This window comes from Calidris pugnax, unplaced genomic scaffold (genome assembly GCF_001431845.1).
Source record: "Calidris pugnax isolate Ruff unplaced genomic scaffold, ASM143184v1 scaffold181, whole genome shotgun sequence".
In the NCBI taxonomy this organism is placed as follows: Eukaryota; Metazoa; Chordata; class Aves; order Charadriiformes; family Scolopacidae; genus Calidris; species Calidris pugnax.
The window spans coordinates 1,069,429-1,089,473 of NW_015090976.1; the positions used below are offsets into that span (position 1 = coordinate 1,069,429).

Consider the following 20,045-nt stretch of genomic DNA (forward strand, 5'->3'; position numbering starts at 1 on the left):
TGTCCAAGAAGGTGGCACCCACCTGACTCCGGCAGCCATCACTTTGGATGCTTTTGAAGAAGTTACATTATCAGCCATCTCCACCTCCAATGGATATGGGACTCAGAATAGTATCTGCAGCATTCAGTAATTTAAAAGCAATGCTGAGGCATTTTGAACTAGTCCTGGTCCAAAGATGGTTAGATATGTCATTACATAGTTTGCTTAAAATAAATTAACAAGATAATATGACACGGTTGCATACAATTATTTTTGATTACTTTCTTAAATATGTCCATAAAAATTTACAGTGCCCGTTGTAAAACACCTACCATTTTCCTTAATTTCCCTTAATGAGCGATTCTGAGTTACAGCACCTCCATCTTGTGGTAAACTTGAGACATAGATCTTCCTTAATGATACGTGTCAAAAGTACCTCTGAAAAAATTACAGTAATATAGATCTATCCAGATTTGATCTTGGCTACAAGTCCTTCAGCAAGTCTTTTTAGTGTGATTTCTCTCTGCCTCCATTTTGCACTTGTCAGCTGGGACAGTCCTCTTCTTCCATGCAGAAACCTTATTTCTTGCAGGCTGACAGCAGGAGGAACTTGTCTTCCCCCAAGGATACAGGGAGGTACTGTGCTTCTGTGAAGTGGGAACTAATGCAAGCAATGAATAGCAGTATTTAGGCATTGAGAATTGCCATGGAGGAAACTTTTGATCATCAGCCTTCCATTGCAATTATAAAGGTTTTTTCTTGAAGCTAAAACATCAAAGCAGAAGTTTTCTAATACCATCGTTGACTAGGAGCATGAATGCGCATGTGTGTGTGTCTGTGTTTTGCGTTTAAAATTAAATTTTATAATTTAAAATTTTGATCTGAAAAAAGAAATGTTTCCAAGTGTTTCGTGACTGGAGGTTGTAGAGAGGTGAGGGTCGGTCTCTTTTCCTAAGTCACAGGCTACAGGACAAGAGGAAATGGCCTCAAACTGCACCAGGGGTGGTTCAGATTGGATATTGGGAAAAAATTTTACACTTAAAAGGGTTATTAATCATTGGAATGGGCTGCCCAGGGAAGGGCTTGAGGCACCATCCCTGGAGGTGTTTAAAAGATGGGTTGACATAGCGCTTAGAGACATGATTTTGTGATGGTTTTTATCAGAGTTAGGTTGATGGTTGGACTAGATGATCTTAAAGGTCCCTTCCAACCCAGAGAATTCTGTGATTCTGTGGTACTGTCCAAAACCCAGCTGATGGCTAGCCTCTATCTGCACTCTTGGTAGCCACTGAGCAGAGCTCAGACATTTACACTGGGCTGTCAGATGAAAGTCCAATTTCAAAGTGCATTACTTTTTCTTCTTTGTTTCCATTGGTCTTTCTGGTTTTATATCACTGAGATGCTGTGTGCTGTGTGAATGCAGAAAGTGAGACATCTAGTAAGCAAGTCAGCTAGATGCCAAATACGAAGTTCCTACCACTTTCAACCCTGATATTGCAGCAGTGCTCTGTTTTACAGGACAAGTCTAGGTGATAAGCATCAACACAGCCAACTCCCTCACCCTCTCCTTGTGTCCAGTGTGCTACAGTTCCGTAACTGTCTTGGATTTATTTACTCTGGTGTATTAAATTCTTGCTTATTCTGTTGATCTCAAAACTGGGTACAGTACTCAGGTGTGGTCTCACAAGTGCGGAGTAGGAGGAATTAGTCACATCCATTGACCTGTTGCCTACAATCTTGCTAGAACTATGCAAAGAGCTCCTTTTCAGCTTGTTGGTCTCCAGCATGCGCTGTTGCATGAGGTTACTGTGTCCTGGCTGTAGGAGGGTTTTTTTTGTCACTGTTGAACTTAATGGGGTTTCTGTTGGCTCATTTTTCCAGTCTGTCAAAGCCACTTTGAACGGCAATTCTACTCCATTTTTAGATAAGGATTAAGACATCATTTGGAACAGAAATTATAACTGCATCATAACTAAAGAACATAAAAGTTTGTGTATTGAGCTGTCCACTATCTTCTCTCTGATAATGGTCAGCAAAGTACCATAAATCAAGAAAATTTAAACTTGCCCTTGTTCTTCTATGAACAATTACTCTAGCAAATCAGTAGTTTAGGGACTTCTTAACTTTGAATATCCATTTCAACCTTTCTCTTCAATAGCCCGCCAGGAATCTAGTTCACTTATATTTTCTGCTGACAAACCTCCTGGAGCAATTAATTGATAATCTGATGATGGATTATGCAACAGAACTCTTTGTTTAAGCTTGCTTCCACATAATGTTTTTGTTCTACTTCTTGCATATTTAGAAATTGGAAAGAGTAATTCACAGCTCAGCTTGTGCACCATTTCACTGAATTTCACTGAATTTCTACTTCTCTAGTCCCAACCTAATTCACCTTTGCTTTCAGAGTAGAGTGTGTTAAAATGTTTTCTGTTTTGCTCTTCAAAGCTTTCCTAGCAGTTTGTAACATTTGACTGGCATTTTTGACTGTTGCTGAGCAATGGGCTGGCATTTTTGACTGTTGCTGAGCAATGGGCTGGCATTTTTGGATAGCCCTGTCCAGGAACTTTAACATTTCTTCAGTGAGTGGCAATAGGTAATTAACCAACATTGTGGATGTGTAATTTGAGTTATTTTCCCCATACATGTTGTTTTGTGTTTGTTGTCACTGAGTTTCATCTGCCATTTTACTGCCCTGTCACCTGCAAGACCCTTCTGCAGCTCTCTGGAGCCAGCTTTTCTTTAGACTACTCTGAGCAATCCTACAGGTGAAAGGCTGTGCCTCAGCCAAGCCTTTACGGGCAAGAAACGATTTCACTGAAACTCACCTCATTCAAAATCATAGGCTGAAAAGATTTTTATACTTAAATGTAGCTTCCTATCCATACCTGCATACCAGGAACCCCATTTATACAGCTCAGAGTCTTGGGGTACTAGAACACAGAATCACAGAATCTCCTTCTAGGTTGGAAGGGACCTTAAAGATCATCTTGTCCAACCATCAACCAAACTGACAAAAACAGACACCCACACAACAAACAAGGAGCATCATCACTAAACCAGACCTCCCAGCACTACATCAACCCGGCTTTTGAACACCTCCAGGGATGGTGCCTCAACCACCTCCCTGGGCAGCCCATTCCAATGGCTGAGAACCCTTTCAGTGAAAAAATGTTTCCTAATATCCAGCCTGAACCTCCCCTGGCGCAACCTGAGGCCATTTCCTCTTGTCCTGTCGCCTGTGACTTGGGAAAAGAGACCGACCCCCACCTCTCTACACCCTCCTTTCAGGGAGTTGGAGAGAGCCAGAAGGTCTCCCCTCAGCCTCCTCTTCTCCAGGCTGAACCCCCCCAGCTCCCTCAGCCCCTCCTCATAAGACTTTTTCTCCAGACCCCTCACCACCTTTGTTGCCCTTCTCTGGAACACAAAACACAGCGTTATAATTGGCACGTAACCTGTCTTTATTTCCCAAAGCTGAAAGCTTTTTGCTTACCTGGATTGGGAATGGTTCCAGCAGCTGCTTGTGGCTTTGAACTGCTCCCATGTCATGCACACACACAGGTACTCTCTGAACACAGCAGCCACTTCCAAAGCTCTGCTGACTTCAGAGTCATCTAATGGACGGCCACATATCCACGGCTGTTCCCACAGCCATGGGTGGCTGGAGCAGAGAAGCTCCTCTCCACAGCCCTTTCTGCACTTCTGCTGGTGCCACTGCACTTTTACGCTAAGTCCCGCTCAACTGAATTGACTTGAAATCCAGATTGTGCTCCTGGAGTGACTCTCAGCAACCACCCGATTGTATCAAGAAGAGAGAGAATATTTACTAAGCATGAGGCGACATGAAATCCAGAAAAGAAGAATGTTCCACAAGCCATTTCAGTCAAATTCCTAGCTCGACAGGATGCAAACATTTTCATGGATTAGCAATGGCAACTGATAGTAGACTTGAAGTACCTCTGGCAGTCAGTGGGTCTCTTGGTTTTGTCAGCCATAGCTGTGGCTTTTGATGCATTATTTTAAAACTCAGACTCTGGAGGAAATGGACTAAATGTGGTAGCTGGATTACACCTTTCTGTCAATCAAAAATCCCTGCAGCATAAGGACCCTTGGGGTAGGGACACTCCATAAGCACTTAGAGACATGTTAAAAGGAGGTAAGTCGAGGAGAAAATCAGTGTGTTTATTTCGGGAATTAACGCTTACAGGTTTGCAGAATGGTTTGACTCAGGTTTCAGAATATTCATTTTAGCTCTGTGCTGGAAACACAGGGTGTCATCACAGCAACCTGCAACTTTCTGTTGGGTTGCAGACCAGACGCAGATCTACTTCCCTCCAGGAACTCCACTCCTGCAACATGTAATATACAAATATGTATTTAAAATGTTATATATAAAAATGTTATACATGCACATACATACGTGAACAACCCTTCTCGCAAAAGTAGTTTGAAGCAAAGCAAAGGGAATAATGTATGTATGTGGAATTAGAATTAGACTCTCAGAGAATTTCAAAGATAGTCCCTTAGTTCTTCAATTCCTTTAATTTCCCAAAAGGACATACAGAGTAATAGAAAATAGAAACTTGATCACAGAAGTTAATGGTGATACTGTAATACTTCGTATGTTCTATATGGAGCCTTTTTGCATTTATTATTCTAGATTAGCACTTTAAACGTGAAATGTAAACTGCTAATATCTCTAGCTGGTTTTATGCCTGTCTTACCACTTGAAAATTATAATTTTAAAAATTGTATACCTTTGCTTGCAAACACTAAGTGGACTATAATGACTGGATCTCAGTCTCTGCCCATCCGTTTTTGTTATCTACTCCAAAAAATATTCAATCAATGCTGGGGTAAAAAAAAACTGATGATAAAATAAAAATTATTTTCCATGTTTTCTCTACCACTCTTTTTTAAAGGCAATTTCCCTAAAATTTGTTTGTTATACACATAAATCCTTAGTGTATTTTGCATATCCTTCAAAAAGGCTAATATGTTTTCAGGAAAAAAAATATTATTGTCCATCTGCTTATTTTGTTCCTCTCCATTTTCACCTCAGGTTCAATTCCTCTTGCACTTTTAATTTAAAAAGCAAAAACAAAAAACCAAAGCAAAATAATACAAATCCAAAAACACCCCCCCCCCAACATTACCATTTCAAATATTACTTAATGCAACACTCTGGACACGATATATGTTTTATCTTGCAGACGTTAGATTCTACCATTAAAACATAACACAGTTTCTTTTCTCAAATTAATTCATTCTTAAACTCTGGGTTTGCATAAATTATATATATAATCCATACCCCACCAAATCTTGGGAGTGCCAAGTATGTGGAATTTATACAGAGATCAATTATGTTCTAACGTTTTTGTCTGTCTGAGAGAAGGATCAGGCCATTAGTCTGGAAAATCATTATCTCTTACTGCACTTCATGTCATATTTAATATTTTAAATCTAGGTCTACATAGGTGTTTTTATTATATTTTGCTCTCAAAATCAGAAGGTGCAAAAGGAAGTGCATTGGTGAGGATCATAGAAATTATTGATTGTTTTCTCTTATTTACCTAAAAAGGCAATCCTTTTGGTATTATTCACCAGTCATTGGCTCACTTCCCCCTCATAATTATATCTGTTTCTCATTGTTAAAGAATTCCTCATCCAAGCCAGTCTATTATTTCTGGAATTTGTAGAAAGGTTAGTGAGTCTCTAGAGTTGTGGTTACTTATTCTAGCTGACATTTATTGATCTCATTACCTTCGTGCTCATATTTCAAAAACCTTTCTTTTTTACATTTTTCTACCATTTCAAAGATGACAAAAATGCTGCAGTGCTCGCTGCATTAGAACTGTATGTAATTAAAATCTGTACTCTGTGTTTCATCAGAAATTCACTGTCAAAACCTCAGCATGTGTTGTTTACAAATTAGATTGTTATAATTAGAACACAAAATGACTGCAAAAAATAGAGACTGAATTTATATTTGAAACAAACATCTATTTTATCTCTGCACAGAAAACTGTGACATTTTTGGCCATATGCAAGTTGCTGCAATACCATACTGTGCATGAAATCAGATGAACTCCACACCTGTGCAGATGTCAGCAAGCCCATGAACTACTTAAGCACATTTTAGGAGATACCAAGGCACGGGTAGGAGCTGGGAAATTCCTGTGCTAGCTTTTTTATTTGGAAGTGAATTTCACTGTTTGAATTTATCACAATTTCTATTTTCCTATTTCTATTACTAGTTTTCACTGAAATTGAAGTCATTATAACAGTATTCTGAATTTTCTTGAAAGTACAAGGAAATTTTGCGGTGACTTGAATGGAATTTATAAAATGCTTGAAATGTTTTAACATATTAAGGAACAAAACTAGGCCATCATACACTCCCAAACCTCTTAGTATACTTGTCTGTTTCAGAGAAAGTAAGTAGGTGTGAGTCTTAGAAAGTATTACTGGTTCATAGACACCTAATAATGTAAAGGACTCCATGTTCTGTAAACATCTGAATTCCAGAGGATACGAGCTGACGAATGCTGCTGTCAGTTTGAAATTTCTCTCACATCTTTCTTTGTAAAGAAGTCTTTTAAAATGTTGTCTGCCAAAGTGTTAACGTGGACAGATGATGAAATGCTGGCAATAGGATACACGCAGAACTAACAGTGTGATCCTGTGGTACTGCATAATAAATACCTCCATGGGAAGATGGAGATCTGAGATAGCTTAGGTAATATAGTGGTTTAATGGGTGTGAGCATCTCAGACTCAAGATCTGTACTGCTTTGCTGAAGACTGCTAAATCACCTCCCTGTTGTTGTTTCCTAAAAAAAAAAATAATACATTGTCACTTTACTGAAGTGGGTAAAAGGAGAAAAACACCACAGAAAATAAATTGGTGTAGGTGTTGGCATTTTAAGCATTCAAATATGTATTTCTATATTACTCCAAGAAAATATGGGTACTAGAACCATTTATACATATTTAAAAAGAATATATATGTGATACGTGTGTATATATATTTATAAAATACATAAAATTATAAATAATATATATGTATATATTATATGTAATATATATAAAATATATAATATATAAATCACATATTTTTTATAAAATATATATACATATATTTAAAATGCTTTTTATTTCTGGCACTCCAACAGAGTTTACATTCTTTTATTTCTTCTCAAGATCTACAAAAGAGATACTATGATTCTATGATTCTTGTAATTTTCTATCTGGAGGGGCTTAGTGAACTATCATATGAAGTGGCCCTCTCCATGCATAAACTACTGGTGCTTGTGTGTCGTTTCTTTCTTACAATCAGTGCATTGGGAGTTCCCAAGTCAGTGATCTTCATCCAACACGTCAAGCATTCCCTCTCAATCCTCTCTTTCTCAGGCTGGAGTCCCCTTCTCTGGAGATCTTCAAGACCCGCCTTGATGCTCCTGAGTGATGTGCTCTGGGCAATCCTGCTTATCAGGGGAGTTGGACTGGATGGGCTCTAGAAGGTCCCTTCCAACTCCAACAATTCCACAATTCTGTGATTCCGTGATCTGTGATTCTGTGATTCTCATTCACTTTGTGAAAAATAACACAACTTGTTTTCTGACAAAAGTGACTTGAGAGTCCTTTGCGAACGGGATGTTATTGTCTCTGTGTTGTGGTTTAACCCCAGCCGTTAACTAGGCACCGTGCAGCTGCTCACTTACCGTCCCCCAGTGCGATGGGGAAGAGAATAGGAAAGATAAAAGAGAGAAAGCTCGTGGGTTGAGGTAAAGACAGCTTAATAAGTACAGCAGAAGCTATGCGTGCAAGCAAAGCAGAACAAGAAACTCCTTCACTGCTTCCCATAAGCAGGTGTGCAGCCACCTCCAGGAAAGCAGGGCTCTGTCGCAATAGAAGGACTAAAGTTTTGACATTTGTCTGTCAGAGTCCCAGGACTTTCACTGATTTGCTACTAGAGCCCCAGCAAAGGACTTTCACTGAGTCAGAGTCACAAATAATAAAAATTAGTTATTTTATTGAGAGCGGCAGAACAAGTTCAAGATTGCTGCTGATAAATTCAATAACTACAATAGCACTAATTAATTAAGGTTAATATTGCTAGCAAAAATAATGATAGTACAATGACCCAGGGTTAACATTCACCTGAGGACGAAAGGCACAGCGCTTACCTAGAAAGGGTTCACTGCCTGGGGTGGAAGGAGGAACGCAGCCCCTCGACTGGTCCCTCAGGTATTAAGTTGCTTCTGTCCTAATTTAACAGTCATTTTCTCCATCTTTTATCCCCAAAATTGTGAGGTTTCCCTCCCCTAGGTGACATGTAGTCTGATTTGGGTGGAGAGATGTGCTATAGTCATATATGTTTAGCGTGATCTCTAAAATCTTCATTAGTATATACAGGGGTGTCAAGTTTAATATGCATTTCATAGGTAATAAGGCAAAGGTCAATTATCGGGCATGGTAGCCTCTCAAGGAAACAAAGAGTTACACAGAGTCTCTGTTATCTTGATTTTACTGCCTTTGCTGACAAAAAGGACTGTCCTGCCTCCCCAGGACTCCCCGTTACTTATACACCCTGTGATGGACAAGCAAGTCTTCACTTCCCTAGGTTGCCCAAGAGATCTTTGAGAACAGAGGCTTCACCTCATTATTCAAATTCCATCATGCATCATAGTTACTTGGGAAGACAAAAGCCATCACTCCAACCTTCCCTCTCTTTCTTCTTCCCCTGGCTTTTTATTGCATCACGCCATACTGTATGGAATATCCCTTTGGTCAGTTGGGGTCAGCTGTCCCAACTGTGTCCCCTCCCAACTTATAGCACACCCCCAGCCTACTCGCTGGTTGGATGGTAGGAGAAGCAGAAAAGGCTCTGAGTCGGTGTAAGCACTGCTCAGCTGGAACTAAAACATCCTGTATCATCAACACTGCCTTCATCACAAATCCCAAAAGCAGCCCCATGCTGGCTCAGTAAGTTCGCAGACGACACCAAGCTGGGTGGCAGTGTTGATCTGCTGGAGGGTAGAGAGGCTTTGCAGAGGGATCTGGACAGGCTGGATCGATGGGCCGAGACCAACGGGATGAGGTTCAACAAGGCCAAGTGCCAGGTCCTGCCCTTGGGTCACACCAACCCCCTGCAGCGTTACAGGCTGGGGGCAGAGTGGCTGGAGCTGCCTGGCAGAAAAGGACCTGGGGGTGTTGGTGGCCTGTGGGCTGAACAGGAGCCAGCAGTGTGCCCAGGTGGCCAAGAAAGCCAACAGCATCCTGGCCTGTGTCAGGAACAGTGTGGGGAGTAGGGGCCGAGAGGTGATTGTCCCCCTGTACTCGGCACTGGTGAGGCCTCACCTTGAGTACTGTGTCCAGTTTTGGGCCCCCTACCATAAAAAAGACATTGAGGGGCTGGAGCGGGTCCAGAGAAGAGCAACAAAGCTGGTGAGGGGTCTGGAGAATAAGTCTTATGAGGAGAGGCTGAGGGAGCTGGGGGTGTTCAGCCTGGAGAAGAGGAGGCTGAGGGGAGACCTTATTGCTCTCTACAACTCCCTGAAAGGAGGGTGTAGAGAGGTGGGGGTCGGTCTCTTCTCTCAAGTCACAGGCGACAGGACAAGAGGAAATGGCCTCAAGTTGCGCCAGGGGAGGTTCAGGCTGGATATTAGGAAAAATTTTTTCACTGAAAGGGTTCTCAGGCATTGGAATGGGCTGCCCAGGGAGGTGGTGGAGGCCCCATCCCTGGAGGTGTTCAAAAGACGGGTTGATGTAGTGCTGGGAGGTCTGGTTTAGTGATGATGCTCCTTGTTTGTTGTGTGGGTGTCTATTTTTGTCAGTTAGGTTGACGGTTGGACAAGATGATCTTTAAGGTCCCTTCCAACCTAGAAGATTCTGTGATTCTGTGATACTATGAAGAAAATGAACTCTATCCCAGCCCAAACCAGCACACGGTGGAACTGATTACAGGTGTTTTCTGTATTAGCACACAGGGTGTGCAAGCATGTGTGTTCCTTGAAGCATTGTAAGATAAAACCCCTGTGGGTAATACCAAGATAAAGGAGACGCCTTCCTCTGCCAATGGAAAAATCTACCTGATGGAAGTTGCCTCGTCATTCCTTTCCAATGGGAGTCCTCTCCTGCTCCTAGGCTGCTGCTTTATGGCTGTCCTTGGAGAACTCCTCGAAACAAATAAGTAGAAGTAGGAAAAGGGATTGACAGCTGTGGTTATGTTGGTTATTGAAATGGGTGCCTTTGTGGCTGAAACACATGCTGACAGCCTCTCTGGCTAGTTGTGCGTGTCCTTGCTATCTATGGACAGCTTCAGCAATATTTTTCTTCGCTTTAAAGTAATTTTAAAATAGCTGTTCTCCACTTAATATGCATTTCTGGTTCCTAATAATAAAATACAACAACTTTACTCACCTTTTACATATTAAGGCCACTAGCAAGTACAGTGCTAACCCCAGGAGATAAGCCTGATGACCACTGGCGAGCAATGAAAAATGCAAACCACCTCTCTTGTGGATGTCCAGCAAGTAATTAAAGTTTTGGAGGAATTTAGCAGTAAGAAAATGTAAGAAAACTACAAGACTTGAAATGCAAACCGTATTCTTCCTTTAGAAAGATAGTACAATGACCCAGGGTTAACATTCACCTGAGGACGAAAGGCACAGCGCTTACCTAGAAAGGGTTCACTGCCTGGGGTGGAAGGAGGAACGCAGCCCCTCGACTGGTCCTGTATATCATCTTCCTGAAAAAAAGCATTTGCTACTAAGATGGAATCGGAGCTCTGATATATAATTTTCATATCAGTGGTCCTAATTTAACAGTCATTTTCTCCATCTTTTATCCCCAAAATTGTGAGGTTTCCCTCCCCTAGGTGACATGTAGTCTGATTTGGGTGGAGAGATGTGCTATAGTCATATATGTTTAGCGTGATCTCTAAAATCTTCATTAGTATATACAGGGGTGTCAAGTTTAATATGCATTTCATAGGTAATGAGGCAAAGGTCAATTATCGAGCATGGTAGCCTCTCAAGGAAACAAAGAGTTACACAGAGTCTCTGTTATCTTGATTTTACTGCCTTTACTGACAAAAAGGACTGTCCTGCTTCCCCAGGACTCCCCGTTACTTATACACCCTGTGATGGACAAGCAAGTCTTCACTTCCCTAGGTTGCCCAAGAGATCTTTGAGAACAGAGGCTTCACCTCATTATTCAAATTCCATCATGCATCATAGTTACTTGGGAAGACAAAAGCCATCACTCCAACCTTCCCTCTCTTTCTTCTTCCCCTGGCTTTTTATTGCATCACGCCATACGGTATGGAATATCCCTTCGGTCAGTTGGGGTCAGCTGTCCCAGCTGTGTCCCCTCCCAACTTATAGGGCACCCCCAGCCTACTCGCTGGTTGGATGGTATGAGAAGTAGAAAAGGCTCTGAGTCGGTGTAAGCACTGCTCAGCTGGAACTAAAACATCCTGTATCATCAACACTGTCTTCATCACAAATCCCAAAAGCAGCCCCATGCTGGCTCAGTAAGTTCGCAGACGACACCAAGCTGGGTGGCAGTGTTGATCTGCTGGAGGGTAGAGAGGCTTTGCAGAGGGATCTGGACAGGCTGGATCGATGGGCCGAGACCAACGGGATGAGGTTCAACAAGGCCAAGTGCCAGGTCCTGCCCTTGGGTCACACCAACCCCCTGCAGCGTTACAGGCTGGGGGCAGAGTGGCTGGAGCTGCCTGGCAGAAAAGGACCTGGGGGTGTTGGTGGCCTGTGGGCTGAACAGGAGCCAGCAGTGTGCCCAGGTGGCCAAGAAGGCCACCAGCATCCTGGCCTGTGTCAGGAACAGCGTGGGGAGTAGGGCCCGAGAGGTGATTGTCCCCCTGTACTGGGCACTGGTGAGGCCTCACCTTGAGTACTGTGTTCAGTTTTGGGCCCCCTACAATAAAAAAGACATTGAGGTGCTGGAGCGGGTCCAGAGAAGGATACAACAACTTTACTCACCTTTTACATATTAAGGCCACTAGCAAGTACAGTGCTAACCCCAGGAGATAAGCCTGATGACCACTGGCGAGCAATGAAAAATGCAAACCACCTCTCTTGTGGATGTCCAGCAAGTAATTAAAGTTTTGGAGGAATTTAGCAGTAAGAAAATGTAAGAAAACTACAAGACTTGAAATGCAAACCGTATTCTTCCTTTAGAAAGAGATTGTTGTATTAAATATTTATACAAACATAATAAATTGGCAACTGTGTGAAAACACTGCTACATCTTCATCTCTTCCGTATATCATCTTCCTGAAAAAAAAGCATTTGCTACTAAAATGGAATTGGAGCTCTGATATATAATTTTCATATCAGTGGCTACTTGCTGTTACTCTTTCTATGTCCATCCTAATTTAGGTGAGAAGAAACCAGTGAGAATTATTTTTGAATAGAAAATGGAAGATATCTTTACATCATTGGACACTACTTCAATAACACCTAGTAATACTTAGCACTCTCTTTTATGACTGTTGTTACATTATCGAGAAATTCTCACAATAACTGAAGGATAAATTATATTGGTTTTTTTTAGTGCTAGAGAAAATAATGCAGAGAGATTGCGGAGTGTCACATAAGAGATATATCAAAGAAAAGTTAGAGTAAGGATGAATTCTTTGAATGATATTCTTGTTCAACTATACGACTTTCTTAAAACCAGTGGAGCATGAGCCTGGAAGAAAAGCAGTGTGAGATTTACCACTCTTCACTGATGTGCACAGATGCACCTTGGTTTGATCACCATGAAGACTGATGCATTTGCTGGCTACACAATTAATAGCGAGCCGTAGACTGTAAAGTGATTGTTCAGCACGTAGGCATACCAAAAAGCTCCACCCGAAGTAAAATGGTGTCATTGATTCTGCATGGACTAGAGAGTAGAATAACATAACCATCAATGCTTCAAGTGCATAAACCTTGACAGATTCAAGTTTTGGGTAATAGAAAGATGATTATGTAAGTGATTTACAAGAGGAATATAACTCCTATTTAGATAAAAAGAGCAGCTTGGGGTTAAAAATGTTTGAATAAGAAGTATTATATTTACTTCAAATGGAATAAAGTAGGGAAGAACTAAAATAATCTAAATTAATTAAGAAATAAAGACAGATATGATGTTTTTTCTAATACTTACTTCGGGAAAAAATGTTATTGGTGTCTTTTAAGATTCAGGAAAAAGAATAGCAGATATTTGAAGTTGCCATTTCATTGAAAGCAAAACAAAGAAGGTTTACACAGACCATCTCACCTTATATTATTACATTCACCATGAATTCTAAATAAGAATCAAAATTTACAAAATGTTCTGCAAAACCTATGGTGCATTGAGAAAAACAAATCAAACTTTCAGGCTAAAATTTATTCATCTAATCAACAGAAAGGTTGACTATTTTTAATATATGGTTATAATTTACAAAGAATCGGGACTCTTTGGGGATAATAGACAATGTCTTCAGGTGGAAGGACAACTAATGTTGTAACAGAATATTCAATATTTTTGTAAGAGCTTGTTGCCATATGTGAACATACTTAAGAGGTGAAAGTTTCTAGAGAAACTCTGATTTTGTTGATCTCAAAAACTGTCATGGTTTCAGTGAGGCAGGACTTTGCTTTTTGTGTGAACCCTGAGGAAACAGCTATAGTTATGGACCACTAGAATGCAGAAGAGTTGGAGGTTGGGTGGATGGGTTAGAGGAACTTAGGGTGGACGAATATATAGTTTAAGTAGTTATAATCCAAAGATCTGCATATATTGCCAGGACTTGATTTAAATTTACAGCTTTAAAATCTCCATTATTTCAGAAGATAACATGTACTGTAAAGTCGCAGTCAGGTATTGATGGCTGTTTTATGGCAGGAACCTCACGGTGTGTTTTTATACCTGAATTGCTATTGTATGTACCAAGATGTTGATCTCACTCACTGTCCTGGTTTCACCTGGGATAGAGTTAATTTTCCTTCTAGTAGCTGCTGTATTTTGGATTCAGTATGAGAACAATGTCCCCCTGTACTCGGCACTGGTGAGGCCTCACCTTGAGTACTGTGTCCAGTTTTGGGCCCCCTACCATAAAAAAGACATTGAGGTGCTGGAGCGGGTCCAGAGAAGGGCAACAAAGCTGGTGAGGGGTCTGGAGCACAAGTCTCATGAGGAGAGGCTGAGGGAGCTGGGGGTATTCAGCCTGGAGAAAAGGAGGCTGAGGGGAGACCTTATTGCTCTCTCCAACTCCCTGAAAGGAGGGTGTAGAGAGATGGGGGTCGGTCTCTTTTCTCAAGTCACAGGCGACAGGACAAGAGGAAATGGCCTCAAGTTGCGCCAGGGGAGGTTCAGGCTGGATATTAGGAAAAATTTTTTCACTGAAAGGGTTATCAGGCTTTGGAATGGGCTGCCCAGGGAGGGGGTTGAGGCACCATCCCTGGAGGTGTTCAAAAGACGGGTTGATGTAGTGCTGGGAGGTCTGGTTTAGTGATGATGCTCCTTGTTTGTTGTGTGGGTGTCTATTTTTGTCAGTCAGGTTGACGGTTGGACAAGATGATCTTTAAGGTCCCTTCCAACCTAGAAGATCCTGTGATTCTGTGAATGTTGATAACCCATATTGTTTCAATTGTTGCTAAGTGATGTTATATTGGTCAAGGACTTTTTCAGCTTCCCACAGAAGCTGAGAGGGAGCCCCAGACACTGGACAAGGTGGCCAAAAGAATATTCCATACCATAGACATCCTGCTCAGTATATAAATGGGCGCTGGCCAGAGGGCAGGGATCCATGACCACTGCTCCAGACAGGCTGGACAACCGACCATTGGGTGGTGAGAGCAACTCGTGTTGTATCACTTTAATTTGTATATTCTTTAAAACAACAACAATAATCATTATTATTATTATTATTCCTCTTCTGTTACTGTTCTATTAGACTGTCTTTATCTCAACCCACAAGTTTCTCACCCCTTCCTTTTGTCCCTCTTCTCCTTACACCACTGGGGGTGGATGGAGTGAGCAGCTACGTGGTCCTCATTGCTGGCTGCTGTTAAATCATGACGCTCACTCATTCAGTAGGCTGAGGAAGACCACGGGTAAAAATCCCATCAGCATTTGGGTATGTTCTTGCTGTAGGGTTCACTTGGGTTCTTCTGCATTGGAAAAAGCTTCATGTTAAACTAACTCAAGTGAGAACAGTCAGACTGTGAAACAGCACTCAAGCTGAGTGCACACACCCTCTGTTCCTGTTTGGCTGCTAAAGTCAAATTTCTAGAGGTGTAGTGCCAGAAGATTCTTTGCAGTCTTTGAATTTTCTCATGTCTGGAGGCATGCAGAAAGATGTCTTCTGAGCACAGTAGGGGATTGTGGAAAACATTTTGGGACTGGGGCCACTGAGCGGATCTGGCCTGTACCCACACTGAGGAAGAGTTATGTTAGCAGTTGGCAAATCACGCTGACTGTGGTTTTTACCTATACAACACAGAATATCTGTATAATATATAATAATTGTGTATTAATAATATATATATTAATATATATCATAATCAGTGTAATAAAGACTTTATGTGCAGATGGAAGTCGTATTAGGGGCAATACTTGAATTAAACCTCAAATGAAATTCACAGTGTAGACAAGGTTTTAAGGGTATGTCTGTGCTGTATTGGCTAATGCAGCAAAGACGCATACGAATTAGCTCAACCATTAAAAGTAATATGGCTGCATTAATCAGGTTCTTCGCTGCCTGATTTTCGGAGTATATTTATGTCAGAACTTGCAGCTTTAGAGCTAGGCTGGGATTTGACACTACATTTGCAATAAGGGCAATCCCTACAAAGAATAATTAGAAAATGCTTACAGATATTTTTTGGGGGAGGGAGGAGGGGGGCAATAAATGGTAAGTAATCTTTATTAATGATAAAAACCTGTGTAAACTGAGAGGATAGATGAACTGGAGAACACTTCATTATTCTAATCATCATCTCCTAGTGACAGCTGACCTCCTCTGCTTCCTTGCATCTTGAAAAGTCGCTAAGGCTTCTGCAAAGAAAGCATAATGTTCTGAAAGGTAGTATTTTACATCCTCTGTGCTCGGCCGAAAATTACTTTATGAGATCTAAGGAAGTGAAGGATTGGACCCAGATGGAACTGCTAATAGTTAAGGCTCATATTACTACATGACCTCTGATGAAAAAGAAGGTGCAGCATCTCCAGAGACTCGGGGGAATGTTCAGGAAGGCTATAATTAATATCCAATCATTTTATTTGACAGCTCTTAATCTCATTTTCTCAGGCTTGCATCCTACAGATTGTTTATAAATTTGATTGGTGGTCATTGTAACTATTCCCCTGAGTTTGCAAAATGAAGTGAGCCTAAAATGACTTCTGCTTTTCACAGCAGGGTCAATTGAGCACATCATCTTTCTCAGCGGGATAAAATGAGAACTGTGCTGTTTACTCTGGGGCAAATAACTTCCCTTTCATACAATCTTAGTAAATGAACCGTGGAAGACTCTCCGAGTTTAAGGAGGAAAAGTACCATTACTTTAGCCTACAGCGAAGTTTTTGCACAGTTTCAGCTTTTGCTGAAGCTCCTCTGCAGGTGACATGGACTGGCCAGTCTGTCTGCGTGGCTGGAACACACAAACACGCACCTCTGCCACATATCTGTGGTGTGCCCCTTTGCACCTCCTTCCTCACCTCGTCATCATCATCAACACCATGGAGCGAAGGACTGTCCATGTCTCTTCACTACAGAAAAGGCACTGGGACCTCTACGCAAGCTATTGAGATGGTCCACACGTTCCTTTTCCGTTCTGAAAAACAACAGCTGTATCACAGAGAAGCAAAGTTTCGGAACATTAATTGTCAGGGATATTGTCAGATGCTTGTCTTTACTTTCAGAAGTGCATATTCGGTGCAGGGTCAGAAAGTCAAGATTCAGACCATGGAACTTTAATTGTCAGGGATAAGAGATGCTTGTCTTTACTTTCAGAAGCGCACATTCAGTGCAGGGTCAGAAAGTCAAGATTCAGACCAAAATTCAAGCTCAACTTAATACTCTTGTGATTAGCAGGATTGCAGAGGAGTAATTTCAGAAAGAACCTGTAGTTAACAAAATACAAAAATTATATGCCTACTCGAATAAATTTCAAATCACTCACACAACTGTGACTTGTAGAAGGAAATAAGCATAAAAGCTATTTTTTGCCACCAAATTAATAGTGGATAGCTTCTTTCAGTATGGTAGTGTAATTCCTCAAACGTCACTTTCCCATGTAAAGTCTTACTTCAGAACAGCCCTCCACAGTCTGTGGTGGGTGCTGTATCGCTCCCAGGCTCCAAACTCTGATTTGAACTGGTTCATGTGACTGTTTCATCTATCAAAATTCAAGCTCAACTTAATACTCTTGTGATTAGCAGGATTGCAGAGGAGTAATTTCAGAAAGAACCTGTAGTTAACAAAATACAAAAATTATATGCCTACTCGAATAAATTTCAAATCACTCACACAACTGTGACTTGTAGAAGGAAATAAGCATAAAAGCTATTTTTTGCCACCAAATTAATAGTGGATAGCTTCTTTCAGTATGGTAGTGTAATTCCTCAAACGTCACTTTCCCATGTAAAGTCTTACTTCAGAACAGCCCTCCACAGCCTGTGGTGGGTGCTGTATCACTCCCGGGCTCCAAACTCTGACTTGAACTGGTTCATGTGACTGTTTCATCTATTTCCCACAACATTGGCAAGGAGTCCCACAGCTCAGCCCCACACAGGCAGCCAAGGCCTCTGATTTATTTTGCACCTGGGTTTTGCCAGCTTAATTTGACCCCCCCACTCCCTGCTATTTTACATTGCAAAGCACTGTATTATGGTTAACATATGTGTGTTCTTAACATGTCACTTTCATAAAAAATCTAAATGCATTTTTCCAAGTTTATTCCAAGTTTAGGTGTATCTTTTTCTCTGTAACAGTATGTATTTATTAATAAAATATATAATAGATCTGACTAGAGAACAAGTCCTACGAGGAGAGGCTGAGGGAACTGGGCATGTTGAGTTTGGAGAAGAGGAGGCTGAGGGGAGACCTCCTTGCCCTCTCCAACTCCCTGAAAGGAGGGTGTCGAGAGGTGGGGGTTGGCCTCTTCTCCCAAGGCAATAATGACAGGAGCAGAGGAAATGGTCTGAAGTTGGGGCAGGGGAGGGTTAGATGAGATCTGAGGAAGAATGACTTTCCTGAGAGGGTGGTCAGGCCCTGGAAGGGCCTGCCCAGGGAGGTGGTGGAGTCACCATCCCTGGAGGGATTTCAGAAAGGTGTAGACGTGGCACTGCAGGGCATGCTCCAGTGGCTGAGATTGTTGGGTTGCATCTGGGTGCTGGCTTTTTTTTTTTGTGTGGTTGGACTCCACGATCTCAAAGGTCCCTTTCAGCCATGAATATTCTGTGATTCTGTGACGATTTGTATATATGTACGTATGCACACATATAATCAAATTTTATACTATATGTGAAGCATTCTGTATAAAGACTGTACACTGCTATTTTACATAGCCAGCCAAAAAATGACATTTGGTTCGTCACGACCTTTTTATCTATACAGTTCAGTGGCTTGTATGAGATTCTCTTTTTAATTAACATTAAGTTCATAGAAAGATAGCTCTTGAGAGGCTAAAATTAGAGTAAGTGTGGCTTATCAGTTTCATTCACTAAATATCTGAAAACAGGATTTTACAGGATTAAATGAAAAAAAAATATTAAATAATTCTTATCTACAGTTTCAAGTAATCTACTTAGAAGAAGGGAAAGGTATGCAGGTGACTACAAGGGCCGTGTGATTTATTGATTTATTTTTATCTACCGAGTGAGTAGTGGAGCAGAGACACCACCTGGGAGCTGAGGACCAGAAGTTGAGCGTGCCCAGCGGCTCCGGGGGACCCCGCGCCCGGCTCTTCATAGAATCATTGAGGTTGGAAGAGACCCTTGGGATCATCGCTCTACAAAGTCCTCCCCTACACCATGTCCCTCAGCACTGCATCTAAACGGCCCTTAAACACAGCCAGGGATGGGGACTCCACCCCCTCCCTGGGCAGCCTGTTCCAATGCCCGACCACTCTTTCGGTGAAAAATTCCTTCCTAATGTTCAATCTAAACCTCCCCTGTTGGAGCTTGAAGCCGTTCCCTCTCGTTCTGTCACTAATTACCTGTGAGAAGAGACCAGCACCAACCTCTCTACAGTGTCCTTTCAAGTAGTTGTAGAGAGTGATGAGGTCTCCCCTCAGCCTCCTCTTCCTCACACTGAACATCCCCAGCTCCTTCAGCCGCTCCTCATACGATTTGTTGTCCAGGCCCTTCACTAGTTTCGTTGCCCTCCTCTGCACTCGCCTCCCCCTCTTGCAGGAGGGGAAAAGAACAACCTGTTTCCTTTATTCCGCGGGGGAACACCCGCCATGCGCCCCCTCTTGCAGGAGGGGAAAAGCACAACCTGTTTCGTTTATTCCGCGGGGGAACACCCGCCATGCCCTGGAAATCAGTGCAAATCAGTTTGGCCGCAAACAACACCGCACCCCTATGTTCGCGCCTTTCGGGGGTGGGGGGGACACACAAGCCCGGGGGTCCCTGGGCTCTCCCGGCTCTGCGCAGCCCCCGCCGCGCTCCTCCGCGCCATCCGCGGTTGCGGGCAGCCTGGGGATGCGGTTGCGATGCTCCCCACCAGCCCAGCCCGGCTGCGGGGGGACGGTGCCCGCTCACATCCCCGCACCCGTGGGGACAGGGAAGGTCCGCAGCCCCTGCGCGGGGGGCGGTGTGTGTGTGTGTGTGTGACACACGACAGCCTGCGGGACAGCGGAGGGGATGGGATGCGGGGAGAGGTGGAGGGGGGTGTGTGTGTGTGTGTGACACACGACAGCCCGCGGGACAGCGGAGGGGACGGGATGCGGGGAGAGGTGGAAGGGGCGGCGAAGGCACCTGACCTCCCTGCCATCCAAGGCGGGAAAGTTGGGCGAAGAGGAGGAGGAGGAGGCTGAGGACGGCACCGCCGCCTGCACTCCT

At 42.5% G+C, this 20,045-nt stretch overlaps 1 long non-coding RNA gene across 1 annotated transcript; it reads right to left on the reverse strand.

Moving 5' to 3' along the window:
* Positions 1-3,677: 3,677 nt before the first annotated feature.
* On the reverse strand, positions 3,678-16,176 carry LOC106894339. Its single transcript, XR_001413251.1, has 3 exons — positions 15,923-16,176; positions 6,685-6,811; positions 3,678-4,328 (listed from the first exon to the last, which is right to left on the reverse strand). It is a non-coding gene; the product is annotated as an uncharacterized LOC106894339 (long non-coding RNA).
* Positions 16,177-20,045: the final 3,869 nt, after the last annotated feature.